Raw genomic sequence first — 16,145 nt, forward strand, 5'->3', positions numbered from 1 at the left:
CTACCAGATCGAAGCGGAATCTTTTTTTCGGTTGAGATTTTTTTGTTTAAAGTGAAGAACGAGGTTCACTTTATGATACTTTTTAATCAGTTACGAAAACCGTTTTTAAGACGGCTAACGTTCAGACAATTCTGCTTGGTTCATGCTAAGATATGCTTACTTACCGATGATATGTATCACATTAAAACTCACCTGCAAATACATAAAAAGGATAATATAAGTAAAAGTGTTTAGGGTTATGATGAAATTAATATAACTCGTACTAATCTTAAGCACACGCACGATTCTTACGGTCCAAAATTACGGGATTACACCGGGTGGATTGAGGTGAATTGAGCTCTTGTAAAATAGGATTTAAAATACTAGTCGTGAATCACAAAAAATATTGACTCAAGCAATTTTCTCTCAATAAATATAGCGGCTGTGCAATATTTTTCCAGAGGCTCGGTTCTTTGGGCAAGGGCCACAACCGGAAATCTATCTCCGTAATTCTTAACCTAAAGCTTGAAGCGAAAGTTTTTTGGGGTCCGCGGATCGCGGGTTTTGAAGTCGTTGCTGGGGGTCCGTGAAGAAGAATCTTTTCCGGATAGATCATGAAATTTCATTTTTCTGTAACAGACAGAATATAACATATTAACAGCATACAAAATCGATGTTAAACCGTGGGGGTTCACAATCACTCATGAGGGGTCCGCGACCACCGGGGGTGATTCAGAAAAGATCCGCGATCACCCCCGATGATTTCGAAGGGATCCGTGGATAAAACAAGGTTGTGAACCGCAAGCAACGTATGTAGGATTTTTCAATAGTTTGATTTTTAGCGAAATAGTACGCTTTTTAATTGAGAAACGCAGAAAATGTCATAAAAATCGACACTCTTCTAAAAAAAGTATTCACAAAACAAAAAATTAAATTCTGCGTATGTCGCAGGAGTAAGGAATTGCTAATCTACTGTGCATGTTTCAGAACGATCAAAAATCATTTGCTCGAATTCCATTTGCGGGCCACTCAAAAAAAGGTTTCGAGAACAAAGCGGTTGATGTTTTCAATAAACTCCCCGAGCAGAAGAAAATAACTTCAGAATTCCAAATTCAGATATACTGTACCCAATACTGAACACCACAATAAGGCTAACTCCGCTAGCGAATGACGGATCTCAATAGTAGCATGTCTGTAATAATATACGTACATGGAACTATTGAGAACCAGAGCTACAGGTCCAAAGCCCTGGTAAAGGAGGATGGTTGTGATGATCTGGGCTGCGGTCACCACGTAAAGCAAGATAGGTCATAACCCCAATTCCAAGGCGTGAAGCGACCCGTGCCGAGGGATGAGTGATCGAGGGGGTGAAAAAGATGCTCGATCGTTAACGGAGCCTGTGGGGAACCTGGGCAACCCCCACAGTAAGCGTCCCTTACCACGTTAATGCGAAGCTCTGGCGTGGCTGACATTTATTCTCGCGCTACTCGTGGGTACTGAAATGGAGAACAAAAACAAAAATTACAATAAACAAACGGAGGTGCCAAACCCCTTTGCTAGAGGTGGTTTGGCGAGGTCTCCCCCCGTGGGGAGAGTAGAGGAGCGACGAGTGCTGCATCTGATAGCACCAGTGACCCCCCAGTAGTGGTAGGAAGTAGCCCTACCAACGCACTGGACGGGCCACTAACCGCGATGCGCAAAGTGGTGGAGCAGCTCGATTCAATAATCGAGTTCACTAGCACAAAGCAAAACATAAGCAAGGAATTAAAGCAGAGCCTCCTGGTGCTCCGGAAAACTGGTCGTGTCGCAAGATGTGGGGTGACGCCTACAGGATAGTGATGGCCAAGACCAAAGGGGGCTCTTCACCCCCAGAACGGTCTCCGGACCGGTTGGCGATGATTATCGAAATACTCTTCCCGTCTCGAGCCACAAGCCCCTGGCCACCTGCACTACGAGATAGTGCGGGCACGGCCGAAATAGTGGCTCCAGTGACGAATGAAGAACTACTCGCAGTGGCTAAATCCCTAGCAATGAACAAAGCTCCAGTGCCGGATGGAGTTCCAAACAACGCTCTCAAGGCAGCGATCATAGCGAACCTGAACATGTTCAGGCTAGCTATCTAGAGATGTCTTGACGAGTGCCGTTTCCCCGATAGATGGAAAAGGCAGAAATTGGTGCTGTTACCGAAGCCCGGGAAGCCGCCAGGCGACCCATCGGCGTACAGACCAATCTGTCTGATCGACACGACTGGAAAACTGCTTGAGAGGATCATCCTCAACAGGCTAACCCCGTACGCGGAAGGTACGGACGGCCTGTCAAGCAACCAGCTTGGCTTTCGGAATGGTAAGTCCACAGTGGACGCTCTCAACTCAGTGATAAATACTGCCGAGATAGCGATCCAACGGAAAAGGCGAGGCATTCGATACTGTGCGTTAGTGACACTTGACGTGAAGAACGCATTCAACAGCGCAAGCTGGGATGCCATCGCGCTCTCGTTACACCGGCTTAGCCTACCGGTGGGTCTGTACCGGATCCTGGAAAGTTACTTCCAGAACCGCGTACTGCTATACGAGACCGATGCCGATCAGAAAAGGGTTCCGATTACCGCCGGAGTCCCGCAGGGCTCGATCCTAAGCCCGGTGCTATGGAACCTCATGTATGACGGGGTTCTGAGACTGAAGTTCCCTTCTGGGGTCAAGATCGTCGGCTTTGCTGACGACGTAACCTTGGAGATCTACGGGGAGTCAATCCCTGAGGTAGAACTAACCGCAGAACACGCGATCAACACGGTGGAGGAATGGATGAGAGCGAGAGGCCTGGAACTCGCTCATCATAAGACGGAGGTAGTTATCGTCAACAACCGCAAGTCGGCACAACATGCAGTTATCCATGTGGGAGAAGTCGCGATCACTTCACAGCGAAGTCTGAAGTCTCTCGGAGTCATTATAGACGACAAGCTGACCTAGCCATGTCGATTATACATGCAAGAGAGCAAGGCAAGGCTCTATCGAGAATGATGTCCAATAGCTCAAAGGTGTGCGCCAGTAGACGTAGGTTACTGGCAGGCGTTGCCGTATCTATCCTCAGGTACGGCGGCCCGTCATGGTCAAGAGCACTGAGGGTAACCAGTTACCTACAGAAACTGGAGAGCACCTACCGCGTGATGTGCCTCAGAGTGATATCTGCCTACCGCACGGTATCACACGATGCATCCTGCGTGATAGCGAGCATGATGCCAGTCGGGCTGGTCATTCGAGAAGATGAGGAGTGGTTCGAGCTACGTGGAAATAGAGGAGCCCGCGAGCGCACCAGGGTGACCTCGGTCGCCAGATGGCAGCGTGAGTGGGACAACTCCTCGAAAGGTAGGTGGACCCACCGGCTGATACCTAGCATATCAAGCTGGGTGGGAAGACCCCATGGGGAAGTTCACTTCCACCTGACACAATTCCTGTCAGGCCATGGCTGTTTCCGACAGTACCTCCAGAGGTTCGGGCACGCGGAGGTCCCAGCCTGCCCGGACTGCCCAGGTGTAGACGAAACTGCCAAACACATACTGTTCGTATGTCCTCGGTTCGACGTCGAAAGAAGAGCAATGCTTGACGTCTGTGGCTGGGACACAACCCCTGATACCCTTATTCAGCGGATGTGTCAATCGGTGAAGAAGTGGAACGCAGTCTCGGCTGCTTCCATCCAGAATACCTGTAGGCTACAGGTAATCTGGCGAACCGAGCAACAGACGACGGGCACGGCTAACTAGTGATTGGTTAGCTGGAGCCAAAAAAGGCCAAGCGCAAAAAAGGGAGTGAATGGTCTGTTCATGCCGAGGCAGGTTTGGCGCAGCGAATGGCAACCGCGTAAGGGGTAAACCCAGCCACCCCGAAGCAAGACAGAAGAGTGAGTGTATAGGCGTATAAGTGGACTGCCTCATGCCAAGACGGGAGGGTCGTAGCGTAGTATGTTGGGACTTAGCTATCGATGCCTCATGGCGTGGCAGAGGAGTGAAAGGGTGAGCATCCAAGTCAGTCTTACACGGCATGTTAAGGGTGAGCACAAAAGTCAGCCTCACATGGTATGGTAGAGGCTAGCACAAAAGTAAGCCTAGCAAGGAATGAAAAAAGGTGAGCACACAAGTCAGCCTCGCATGGTATGTCAGAAGTGGGGCCTAAGAAAAATGTCTCACATGGGATGCCAGGGGGAGTGACAGAGGTACAATAGAGTGGCACGATCGAGAGTGAACCAGGTGATAGGGTGAGCACCCAAGTCAGCCTCACATGGTATGGGTGTGGCGAGCACAAAAGTAAGCCTAGCAAGGAATGAATAAGGTGAGCACACAAGTCAGCCTCGCAAGGAACGAAAAAGGTGAGCACAAAAGTCAGCCTCGTGTGGGAGTGTTTGAGAGTGAATCAAGGTGCGATAGAGAGAACACCCAAGTAAGTCTCATACAGGACGTATGGACGCGTGAGTGAGAGTGAATGAGTACATTAAGTACAGCCATCGCCTCAGAAGTAATACCGAGAGGTAGTTCCTGGGAGGAACGATGGCGGAGCCCAATGGAGTTTAGTCGGTATTAATGGCAGCGTCACCATTCGAGCCCGATACGCCCCCAGTGCACCCCGTGCGGTAGCTTGGACCCTACCTATAGCACGTGTACTGGGCTAGGACGTAAAGGTCTTCTCCATTGTAAAAAAAACAATAAGGCATTGAGGAGCCTTGCATAAGAGGTAAAATCCTTGAAATAATAACTGAAACATGTACTACGAATAACTACTTCATAATGAAACGATTATAATACCTGAATAATAATAAAACCTTTTCAAACTTCCAATAACTAAACTCACTGTATGGAGATATTTATTAAGGTATTGACTTGGTATTTGTAAAAAAACTGAAATACATAAATAATACTAAAATAAAGTATTATATCTCATTGAGATATTGAGCAGGTATTGAAGAATGTTTCTTCAATAGCAGTTTAATATTTCAATGAGGTATTAATAATCAATTATAACCACACACCAAAAAAATCTGAATTTTATCGTTGACGTAATTGAAAACATGACACAATTCAACGAACCGTAATTTACGAAATGATGGAACATTACCATGTTCTGTTTAATTTTACATGAAACAGTTACTTTACATGCGCAATGACATAAAATTACACTTCCTACCATTCAGAACAAACGCTGTATGTGGAGTAAAATGACATGATTTACGAAATTAAACGCCATGTAAAATTAAAATCAAACGTAAAACTATGTCATTTTTGATGCTCGTATATGTCTGGGTCAGGAGACGTAAATTTACACTATTTTTTCTAGGTGTGCAGGTTTTGGTATGATACCAGCAAATAGTATGCTCGGGTTATTGGCCAGGTATTTTTTGATCAGGATATTAATAAAAAAAAATATTTTTATTTCGATTATAGAGGTTTCTTTCAAAACGTGCTAAGTAATAACTTTGTCTGAATCGTACTTGAGTAGTTTGCCAATGTTCACTCTGAATTTGCCTGCAGCATCATTCACCATTAATCTTCGGGGGATTGACAGTTCCAAGGACCCGGGGTCCGACGGGCTACAACCATCGTTCATCAAGAATTTCTCTTCATCTTTGGCGGTACCAGAATCTCTATTATTCAATCGCTCTCTTGCTGAAAATGTTTTCCCCACGAAGTGGAAGGAAGCTTTGATAACTCCAATCCACAAAACAGGCAACGTACATGATGTCAACAATTATAGAGGAATTTCAATCTTAAGCTGCCTCCCTAAAATCTTCGAGAGCATGTTGTTACATTTTATCTACCCCGCGTTAAAACACATCATCACTTTGGACCAGCATGGTTTTGTACAAAAGCGCTCGACAACTACGAATCTGATGAGCTACGTGTCGTCGCTGATTGATAAATTGGAAAAACGACACCAGATCGATGCGGTGTACATCGACTTCTCGAAAGCTTTCGACCGTGTTCCTCATGAGCTTGCTGTGGAAAAGCTAAGGCGGACTGGACTGCCGGACTGGCTGACTAATTGGATCTCCTCGTACATTGCGAACCGTAGCGCCTCGGTGCGACTTGGAACTACACTCTCGGATCCTTTCCACATTTCATCGGGCGTTCCTCAAGGGAGTCATCTCGGGCCTCTTCTATTTGTGTTCTTCGTGAACGACCGCTGCAGTGAATTATCGTCTTCTACAGTCATGTATGCTGATAATCTGAAAATTTACCGTGTTATAACCACTATCTATGGTAGACTGTTGTGCATTGCAAATGGACGTCGATAGGATCATTGACTGGAGCGACAGAAACGGAATGAGTGTGAATATTCAAAAATGCAGCACAATCACTTTTACACGAGTACATACTCTAATTAAGTTCGAATACTCAATGTATTCTACTCCTGTAGAACGAGTCGTATCCGTCAAGGACCTTGGTGTCATTCTCGACTGTAAGCGCAGCCGCTTTATCGTACATTACTCTTCCGTTCTAGATAAAGCCTACGCTGTACTTGAACTCATCAAACGCAACACTCGTGATTTCAATGATGTGTATTGTCTAAAAACACTATACATTACACTGGTACGCAGTATTCTAGACTATGGCGTTACTATTTGGGCTCCGTATCACACCATACACATTAATCGTATCGAAAGGGTACAGAAGAATTTAATCAGGTTTGCATTTCGTCGGTTACCCTGGCAAAATCGTTTCCAGCTTCCTCCATATGAAGATCGCTGTATCCTCATCAATCTCCCTACGCTGCAAAACAGACGAATCTTTCTGCAACGACTTTTCATTTTCGACCTTCTGACAGACAGCATAGCCTCTGCTGCGCTTCTAGCAAAACTTGGCCTCTACGTTCCGGGAAGATCGTTTCGGAGAATTTATTTGAAAAATCTCTCATGAAAAATTTCTAACTCTATGTGCGGGGTCGGACCCGAACCCAGGTGCGCTGCGTACAAGGCAATCGATTTACTAACAACGTTACGCCCACCCCTCTTTATTATTAACAATAAGATTCGTTGTAGAATTGAATTTATCGAGGGTGTCCTACTCGATCTGTAGAGCTAGGGTCTCGGCACTAAATCACTGCTTAGGGCCAATAGCAGCAAGCCGTGATTCTGAATGTGATATTCATTGTACGGTTCAGATATGTTCGGGCTTAGGAACTTCATGATCGCGTTGTGTTATCGTACAGGGCTCGAGCGTTTGTACGTTAACGTGTTTGATTGCGTGTGTATGTCACGTTTGCTAACGCATATGTAACTTCGCGTGTATAGATTCTATTTTATGACCGTAATTTGCGTGTGTTCTGAAATGATAGCACGCGAACTACGAATCTGATACTGAATTTCCGGTGTACGGTTCAGATGGTAGGAGAAAGTGAGTTCTTCCACATCACTAGAGATCCCGATCATGTCGCCATGGGACGTGTTGTCTAGTGGATATCAGCGTTATTTCTACATTGGGTCAGCCAAATGTATGGACCTAAATTGCTAGGAAGGAGGTTAAAGTTTTCCGGACGTGACCGATTCATGATCGCGCGAACACGGGCGTTTGTGGGTTCGCGTTTGAGACCGCGTTTGTAACTTTATAAGTAATAAAACGTTCACCTTATGACCCGGGTGTTATCAATTTTGCGAAATCATGGGTGTTGGTGTACTTTAATGATCGCGAAGGGCTCAAGCGATCGTATGTTAACGCGTTTGTTTCAAGTGGTCGCGTGTATGTGATATCGTGGGTATAAATTCGATTCGATATCACCAGAGTTCCCGGTCACGTCACCACGGAACTTGTTGTCCAGTGGATATGAAAGTTTTTTTTAATTGGTCCAATTGATGGCATGGATCTAGACTTCTGGTACCGAGGATAGAGACTACCGGGAGTGACCGATTGGTGATCCTGCGAGCGCCAGGGTTTGTAGTTTCACACTTGAGATTGCATTTGAAAATTTAATATGCTGGGACATACACCTTATCACCAGGATGTTATCATGTTTGCGAGAACGCGGGTGTAGATTCCGAAGGGCTCAAGAATTCGTATGTTAAGGTGTGAAGTGAATTCGCAAGTGTTAATTCAGTTTTTTGACATCATAGGACGTGTTGTTTAGTGGATATGAGCGTATTTTTTTTAGTTTGGTCCACCTGAGGGCATTGGACCTACGCTACTAGGGCCGAAGATAGGGACTTCCGGACGTAAGCGATTCATGATCGCGCGATTACGGGCGTTTGTAGATTCATTTCTGATACCGCATTTGCACATTTTTAAGTGCTAAAATGTTCACTTAGACACCGGGATGTTATCCTGTTTGCGAGATCGCTGGCGTAGGTGTGCGTGGATGATCGCGAAGAACTCGATCGTTTGTATGTTAACGGGTTTGTCGTGTGTGCTAGAGTATATGTAACTTCTAGTGCATAAATTATTTTTTATAACCGTGTGGCCATTCGCATATACGCGCATTCCCGGTCATGCCATGTTGTCTAGTAAATATGATCGTCATTTTTTTTTACTGATCCAACTAAAAGCATGAGTCCAAGCTGCTAGGATCGAGAGTAGAGACTTCCGGACGTGACCGATTCAAGATCGCTCGAGCATTGGGTTGATGCTTGCTTGTAAATTTTTAAGTGCTAAAACGTTCACTTAATTACCGGGGTGTTTTAATGTTGGCAAGGTCGCGGGAATAAGTATGTGTGAATGATTGCAATTGCATGTTCACGTTTGTGACCAGATTTGTGTTATCGCGAAGGCCACGAGCTTTTTTTCAAAATATGCATGCTTCGTAGGAGCTGTTTTAGCTATGTTGGTGTCGGATATGGATTTCAGGCGTGAATGTCGTCCTTCTTTTATTAAACATATTTGCTATATGCATAACATATATATATATATATTAGTTTCATACATCACATATATTACATATTGTATTTTTTGTGAAAATTATTTGTTTCATTATTTGGGCACGGAGGGTGCATCAGTAACTTCCTAATTTTTCGGAATTATGTAGTTATTGTAAGTATTCCTATCTGTCACGATGCAGTAAGCTTGACGCGCTATTCTCGTACAAACCATCAGGTAGTGCCTTAACGAGTATTGCAAGTGCTGCTATTCAAACGTCTGGATGTTATTGTTGGAAGGAAACTCTTTGTCCCTGTAAAGTGCGCATAAAAACTTCTGCTTATGGATTCAACCCTTTTTGGCCCTTCATACAGCGTATAGAAAAAAGACAATTTTCGGTATGCAAACTATGATTAACACCGCGCTTCAAATCGTAACGAATTAATTGTTTTACTCTATTGAAACGAATTTTCAACATTAGGAATAAAAATTAACGGCGACCGTTAAAATGAATTAGATTATACAAATCAAATGATATCTTAGGATTTCCATTGCGCACAAACCCCTCCCAACTGAGGCAGGCTTAATTGCTTCTCAATGACTGGCAACGCTGAAGATAAGCTAAAACTCTTTCTCTTCTTGGTTCGTTTTCTATATTAGTCTGCACTACTCGGCCAGACATTTATACTTTCAAATCTACAAGACCAGCTCGTTTATCACTGTTGCTTAGTATAAGAAATAAACAAGCGGAAAAAAGCTCACGTAGAACTCCTCGCTGCTCGTTAAATGCATCAAATGAGTGCATGAGTCTCCAAACATAAAACGTAGGTTATGTCCGAAGAATGAGATAAGTTTTTCAAACGGTTGTATCATCAGTACGTGCCGACGCCGCTGCTGAAACAAATTTAGGTTACAAGGGAAAAATGTGGCTTTTTTGTGTTGTTGAAATTTGAAACATACCTGTGGGCGTGTCAAATCGGTGATTTCTTGTGCGTGAGTTGTATGCCGAGGAATTTAGTATCAATGTTCACAGAACTGTCATGCACGTGATATTGTGTTACATTTGTGCATATTTTTAAGTAACAGTATCGACTTGTAGCCTTTCCTAGTGAATCTCCGAACGGATGAGTGGTTTTAAATTGAAACTTGTTTAATGGGATTCTGTTGCCTCATTCAGGCCTATTAATAACGCATTTATTTGTAACACTGCCCAATATATGTACACAGTTATTTGATTGATCTCTCTGCTAGTTTGTTCAGTTAGTAGCAAACCCATCGAAGGAATACGTATCTAAACTCAATCTTGTCTGAGCTAACAGACCATATCTTATAATCAATGCTGCTACTACTTACGAAGTATGTATTTCTCTTCTAATGCAAATCTTGCCAGGTCCAGCGGGTGCCCACAGACCGTGGGTGGGAAACAACACAAATCTGTGTATGCAAATGATTTACTGTAGTGCTATGGTTGGCTGAACTTCATACTTCAACACTTTTCAGCCGCGGGTGAGGCAGGCGGGAACCTGATAGTCGTACCAGCCAGTGGAAATAAAGCTGCAATGCACATTGTTTGCTCTTCAAGGTGCTCAGTGTTTGCGCATATACCACTGTTTAGATTGACCTCCGTGGTGTATACTACTAAAACCAGGTTTTTTCTCAATCGTGTAATGAAGATCAGTGACAGATTACAGATGAAATGTATACTTTATGAGAAAATTGCAAACACTGGGAAGCAAATAAATTGTAATTAATTTTGTTAGATATCACATAAGGACACAAAATGCTTATATAAAAATGTGCTCAGGCTGAGAAACATTCTAACCTAAGAAAGCCTAAAGGGTTTACAAATTCTTAAATAAATATGGTATAACATTGGTGTACAAAACAAATGTCCGACACCAACGCTCAACTATGTAAAACGAATCTTAAAACAACTCTACAACTCAAGTTGCTTGATTGTCCCAGTTTTTCAAAAGGGTGAATTTGAATCATAAATACGCACTTGTTTTAATAAATGGCAATCATGCCGTGTGTTTTGATAAATAATTGTTATGAATTTCGAAAAAAACTAAATAGGGTAATGAGCCTATTTGTGCCCTATTTTGTTTATTACTCGGTTTACAATCCATGGAGTGTCTATAAATTTGTATCAATATTTTTGCTTCGGAAGAAAGAACCACTAAAGTAAAAAAAACCGTATTCGTGTTTGAGCACAACAAAAATTCGACCCGATAATTGCTCTACTGTTTAAGCCAACGCGTTGAACAAATACGGCAGACGTTGCTCTACCCAACTGTTTCAACTGGATAGGGTGATAATAGAAACAGGGCAAAAATAGGCCCATTACCTCATCGAAAAAAAACTCATTCAATAAACAAGAATCAGGAAAGAATGTATAATGTTAAAATAGCCAACGAATGCAAATTTGACCGATGTTGGTAATCGTACGCAGTAAGGAACGAATTGGTGTGACCACGGCAGACTTGCCCACAACCGGAATGAACCAAACAAAGTAGTGAAAAATGATTCGTGTCGTACGAGCTTCTCAGCAGAGTGTAGGGTGTTGGAATTTAAATAAGCCCATTGATTGAAGCGGGCCCATACAGATACGATATCGGGTACAACTTGAAAGTGCATCTGGGTCAACCCGTTCCAGAAGAACCGAAAGGTTGGCTCCACCAAGGGAATACTGATGAACCGAGGCTTGGATTGGGTACAGTGTGTAGTGGTACTTCTGAGGCTGAAGTTTATGTAAATTTTACGCTTTATTGAATTGCAGGGTAAAAGAGCATTTATTTTACTTAATCCCATAGCCATTTGGATCCATTAGTGAGCGAAGCGTAGGATGAAACGTAGGGTCATACACCCTATCGGCACAACTGGGCTTTCAGTTGTTTTGACATCATCGCCAATTGTGAAGGTATATCATCGTGACTAGAGATTCGATGATTGCAATGGTCAGTGGGGATAATTTGTTCCAAAGAACCGTCACTGTCGTTGTAGGACATGAGTCAGGATTAGTTTCCGATTGGAATGTCGCTAATATAAACTGAATCACCGATATGTTCGCTTAGTACCAGGAAAGCATGCCTTCATTAATGTTAGATTGTCTCCTTATACATCCAGCACATAGAATGGTGAGGTTTTATGTCATAAATCTTCATGTCATTCTTTCCTCTATTTTAAGCTCTTGGAAATATGCACCTTTTCCTAATCAGTCCAGATTATTAAACTGAGCTTATACTAGTTATTTAGCTTTGGGAAAGTAGAACTCGACATTGGAAAGCCGTTGAACATGTAAAAAGCCCGTTCATAAATTCACGAAAAAAAACTATCACGATTTCGTGAGCTAAACGATTTATAGGAACTGTGCCCAAGTCATGAAATTGTAAATAACAAATCTCGTATTCATGAAACTATTTCTAGTTCGCTCCGTCTATATACATGGTGTTACATTCGAATGTTTTGTTGTGTTATTGTGGTTGTTTCCTGGACATGTTTAGTTTTTAGAGTTTGTTGGTCATATTATGTTTTTGTTATGATTCTTGTTCATAATTTGGGGACACACTGGTTTGTTTAAGCTACATCAACTAAAATTGTCGACAGTTAAACGATGTTCATGATTTCAGGATTGTAGACGCTATTTTGGTAATTCCTCATCACGTGAATTTACCAGTGGATTTTTCTGGCAAAAGTAGAGTGATTTATTTCAGGATTCAAGTCACGATTTTTATAATTTACCAGTGGCAACCCGTCACGCGTTGCAGCGACTTTCAACGAAATAAGAGGAAAACACAACTTGTTCCGAAGCGCCATCTGGCGGGCAGATAATCCCCGACCAATAGCACACAAACACGCTCCATAACAAATGCCTATTATGTACAAAATTTTACGGTAATTAGTTAAGCCGTTTGGGAGTCCACAAATCATATACATACAAACATTGAGTTTTATATATAGACTAGCTAATACCCAGCGCGCGTTGCTGCGACTTTCAACGAAATAGGAGGAAAACACAATTTGGTCCGAAGCGTCATCTAGCGGGCAGATTATCCCCAACCAATAGCACACAAACACGCTCCATAACAAATGCCTATTATGTACAAAATTTTACGGTAATTAGTTAAGCCTTTTGGGAGTCCACAAATCATATACATACAAACATTGAGTTTTATATATAGACTAGCTAATACCCAGCGCGCGTTGCTGCGACTTTCAACGAAATAGGAGGAAAACACAATTTGGTCCGAAGCGTCATCTAGCGGGCAGATTATCCCCAACCAATAGCACACAAACACGCTCCATCACAAATGCCTACTGTGTATAAATTTTCACGAAAATCGGTTAAGCCGTTTGGGAGTCTATAAATCATATACATACAAACTTTGACTTTTATATATAGACTAGCTAATACCCATCGCGCGTTGCTGCGACTTTCAATGAAATATGAGGAAAACACAATTTGTTCCGAAGCGCCATCTGGCGGGCAGATAATCTCCAACTAATAGCACACAAACACGCCCCATACCAAATACCTACTGTGTGCAATTTTTTACGGAAATCGGTTAAGCCGTTCGGGAGTCTATAAATCATATACATACAAACTTTGACTTTTATATATATATATATATATATATATATATATATATATATATATATATATATATATATATATATATATATATATATATATATATATATATATATATATATATATATATATATATATATATATATATATATATATATATATATATATATATATATATATATATATATATATATATATATATATATATATATATATATATATATATATATATATATATATATATATATATATATATATATATATATATATATATATATATATATATATATATATATATATATATATATATATAGATAGATAGACACATATTCACTTATCGTGAAATTCAATCATAAGTAGAGTGACTGACGTTCATAATTTCAGGATTTTATTCACGATTTTTGATTGTTGGTTTAACTTCATGATTTCGAGATCTTAGTCGCGATTTTAGTAGTTTCTATTCACGTTATCGTTATATTTTAGGCAAGAGTAGAGTGACTCTACTCATGACTATTTCAGGATCTTGGTCAGGATTTTTGTCACGAGTAGTATTTTTTCTCGGTGTAACGTGATAAAATGAATTTTATCTTAAAAGTGTGACGAACAAGATTTGTGACTCTACAATGTATTTTTTGGTGCTCAGTGCAGTGCTCGTTTTCCATCCAGACATTACACTGAACCTTATCAAACGAATAACGGCGACATGTTAGAGGTCTTCATATTTTTTCATATATATGTTGCTCGCACCTATTAATGGTCACTAGCAGCTGGACATATCTTTATGACATTTCATGGAAAACTCTATGGAACAAAAACTGTTTCACGAATAATATTTCATGAAAATGAAAATGATTAGGGATACCTTCTAAATATCACACGTACGCACAATAGATCGTGTATGAGGTACTAAGAATCATGAAACAGTTCACGAAACCGTGAAAATTATTTCATGATACTGTGAACTATTCTACGAGCACCAAAGGTTACTCATAATTATTATACTAGTAATCAAGAATCCGTTCACGCATTCATGAATAATATTTCATGATTTTGTGAACTATTTCACAAACACGAATGGCCAGTTGCGGAGATCTTACCAGGAATCAGTTCGCGAATATATGAATGCTTTATGATTTTATGAACTATTTTACGAGCACGAATGGCGAGTCGTGACTATTATACTAGGAATAATGAACCAGTTCACGAATACATGAATAATATTTGATGATTTTGTTAACTATTGCACGAGTTTCGTGAAAGTGTTCATGAGAAAGTATCCAGACTGTTTTAATTTTGTGAACCAGTTCACACCTACGAAAACCACGATCAGAATGCAATAAATCATTACCCGTCGTAGTCGGACTCTGAACTATATTCCTAAATCCAGTGGCGTAGCCAGCGAGGGTTTTGGGGGTTTAACCTGCCCCCCAAACCAAAATGATTTAGATCGAAAAAAATTGAGACTGACTAATTTAATTAAACATTGTACAATAATAATTTTGGAAGTATATTGTCTAGGGTTTGCAGTACCGACCCTTTTTGGCGAGAACCGGTACTACGGTACTGAAGCCCTCAGTACCGGTAGTACCGGTACTCGAATTTTTTTTTTTAAAATCGAAAAAAGCTTCAAACTGAAATGGAATGCTCAAACTGATGATCTTATTCTCATATGATTGATTTGTGCTGATCAAAAAACATGTTCATTGTTTCTAATTGCTTTGGAATCGTAAGACTTATTTCACAGAAGATAACTGCTAAGTGGTGCGACTTTCGGCGATTTGAACAGATGGTAAATGTATGAAACCCTATTAACAACAGTAAATCAAAGCGAGAATGGCAGTAAATCCGAGCAGGTTACTTTCTTGCTTGTCTGAAAATTGGTTCCGACCTTTATGTCGTTTGCCTACTATTCTGTAATGAATATCAAGGCTCCTTGCTTTCCTGTAAACTATGGAGTTTTGCTGAATTATCCGATCATCAATAATTACAAATCGTCCCATTTGAAGCAGTTCACCAAGTCTAAAACTGTTAGCTACTAAATCGCTGTTCGTTCTTCTATAGATAAAGGTTTAAGAGCAAACCAAATACAGACAGGATTTAGACCATAGTCTTATTACGCGCCACCCAGTGAATAAGGGGCCGTGCACAAATGACGTAGCTTTTTTTCGGCAATTTTTGACCCCTCCCTCCCCCCACGTAGCATTTGGTCACAAAATTCTAACCTCCTCCTCGTAAATAACGTAGCATTTACCTACCCCCTCCCCCTCGTCCCATGCAAAGCGCCCGGGAGATGAAAAAAAATTACATATGTTTTTCAATTATTTTAAATAAATGTCCTTTCAAAATGTTGACGACTTTTATCAACATTTTCATTATAACAGCAAATTGCGTGCAAAATAAGCCCATTTCATGACAAATATAGTGTTGATAGTTTTGTTCTGAATTTTATAAGTCAAAGGGAGCATGAAGAGAAGTTCTCTCAGTTCACAATCGTGCAGCCGCCAAAGATTGTAAGAAGCATACGTTCATCTAAATTACTAAATTTTGTTTGGTTGAATCCGAAGTGAAAATTTAATTCAGCTTTCAAACTAAGTCCACTAATTAGCAACATTAGCTAACTAATGTAGCAAGTTAAATCCGCATACAAAATCTTTTTGTATTTTCGCGAACTTGCAATTCCGCGAATCGTAAAATTTACCTCATGAAAAAAACCGCATCAAAAGTAACGTTTGAATTTAAATTTATTTC

The 16,145-nt window shown here is 41.1% G+C and overlaps 1 protein-coding gene across 4 annotated transcripts in view; it reads right to left on the minus strand.

The window, feature by feature from the left end:
- LOC131692247 (sodium-dependent proline transporter) overlaps nt 1-16,145 on the minus strand; it is a 278,318-nt gene that overhangs the window by 40,488 nt on the left and 221,685 nt on the right. The gene's annotated exons all lie outside the window — the stretch shown is intronic.

Source organism: Topomyia yanbarensis, chromosome 3 (assembly GCF_030247195.1).
Source record: "Topomyia yanbarensis strain Yona2022 chromosome 3, ASM3024719v1, whole genome shotgun sequence".
Classification (NCBI taxonomy): Eukaryota; Metazoa; Arthropoda; class Insecta; order Diptera; family Culicidae; genus Topomyia; species Topomyia yanbarensis.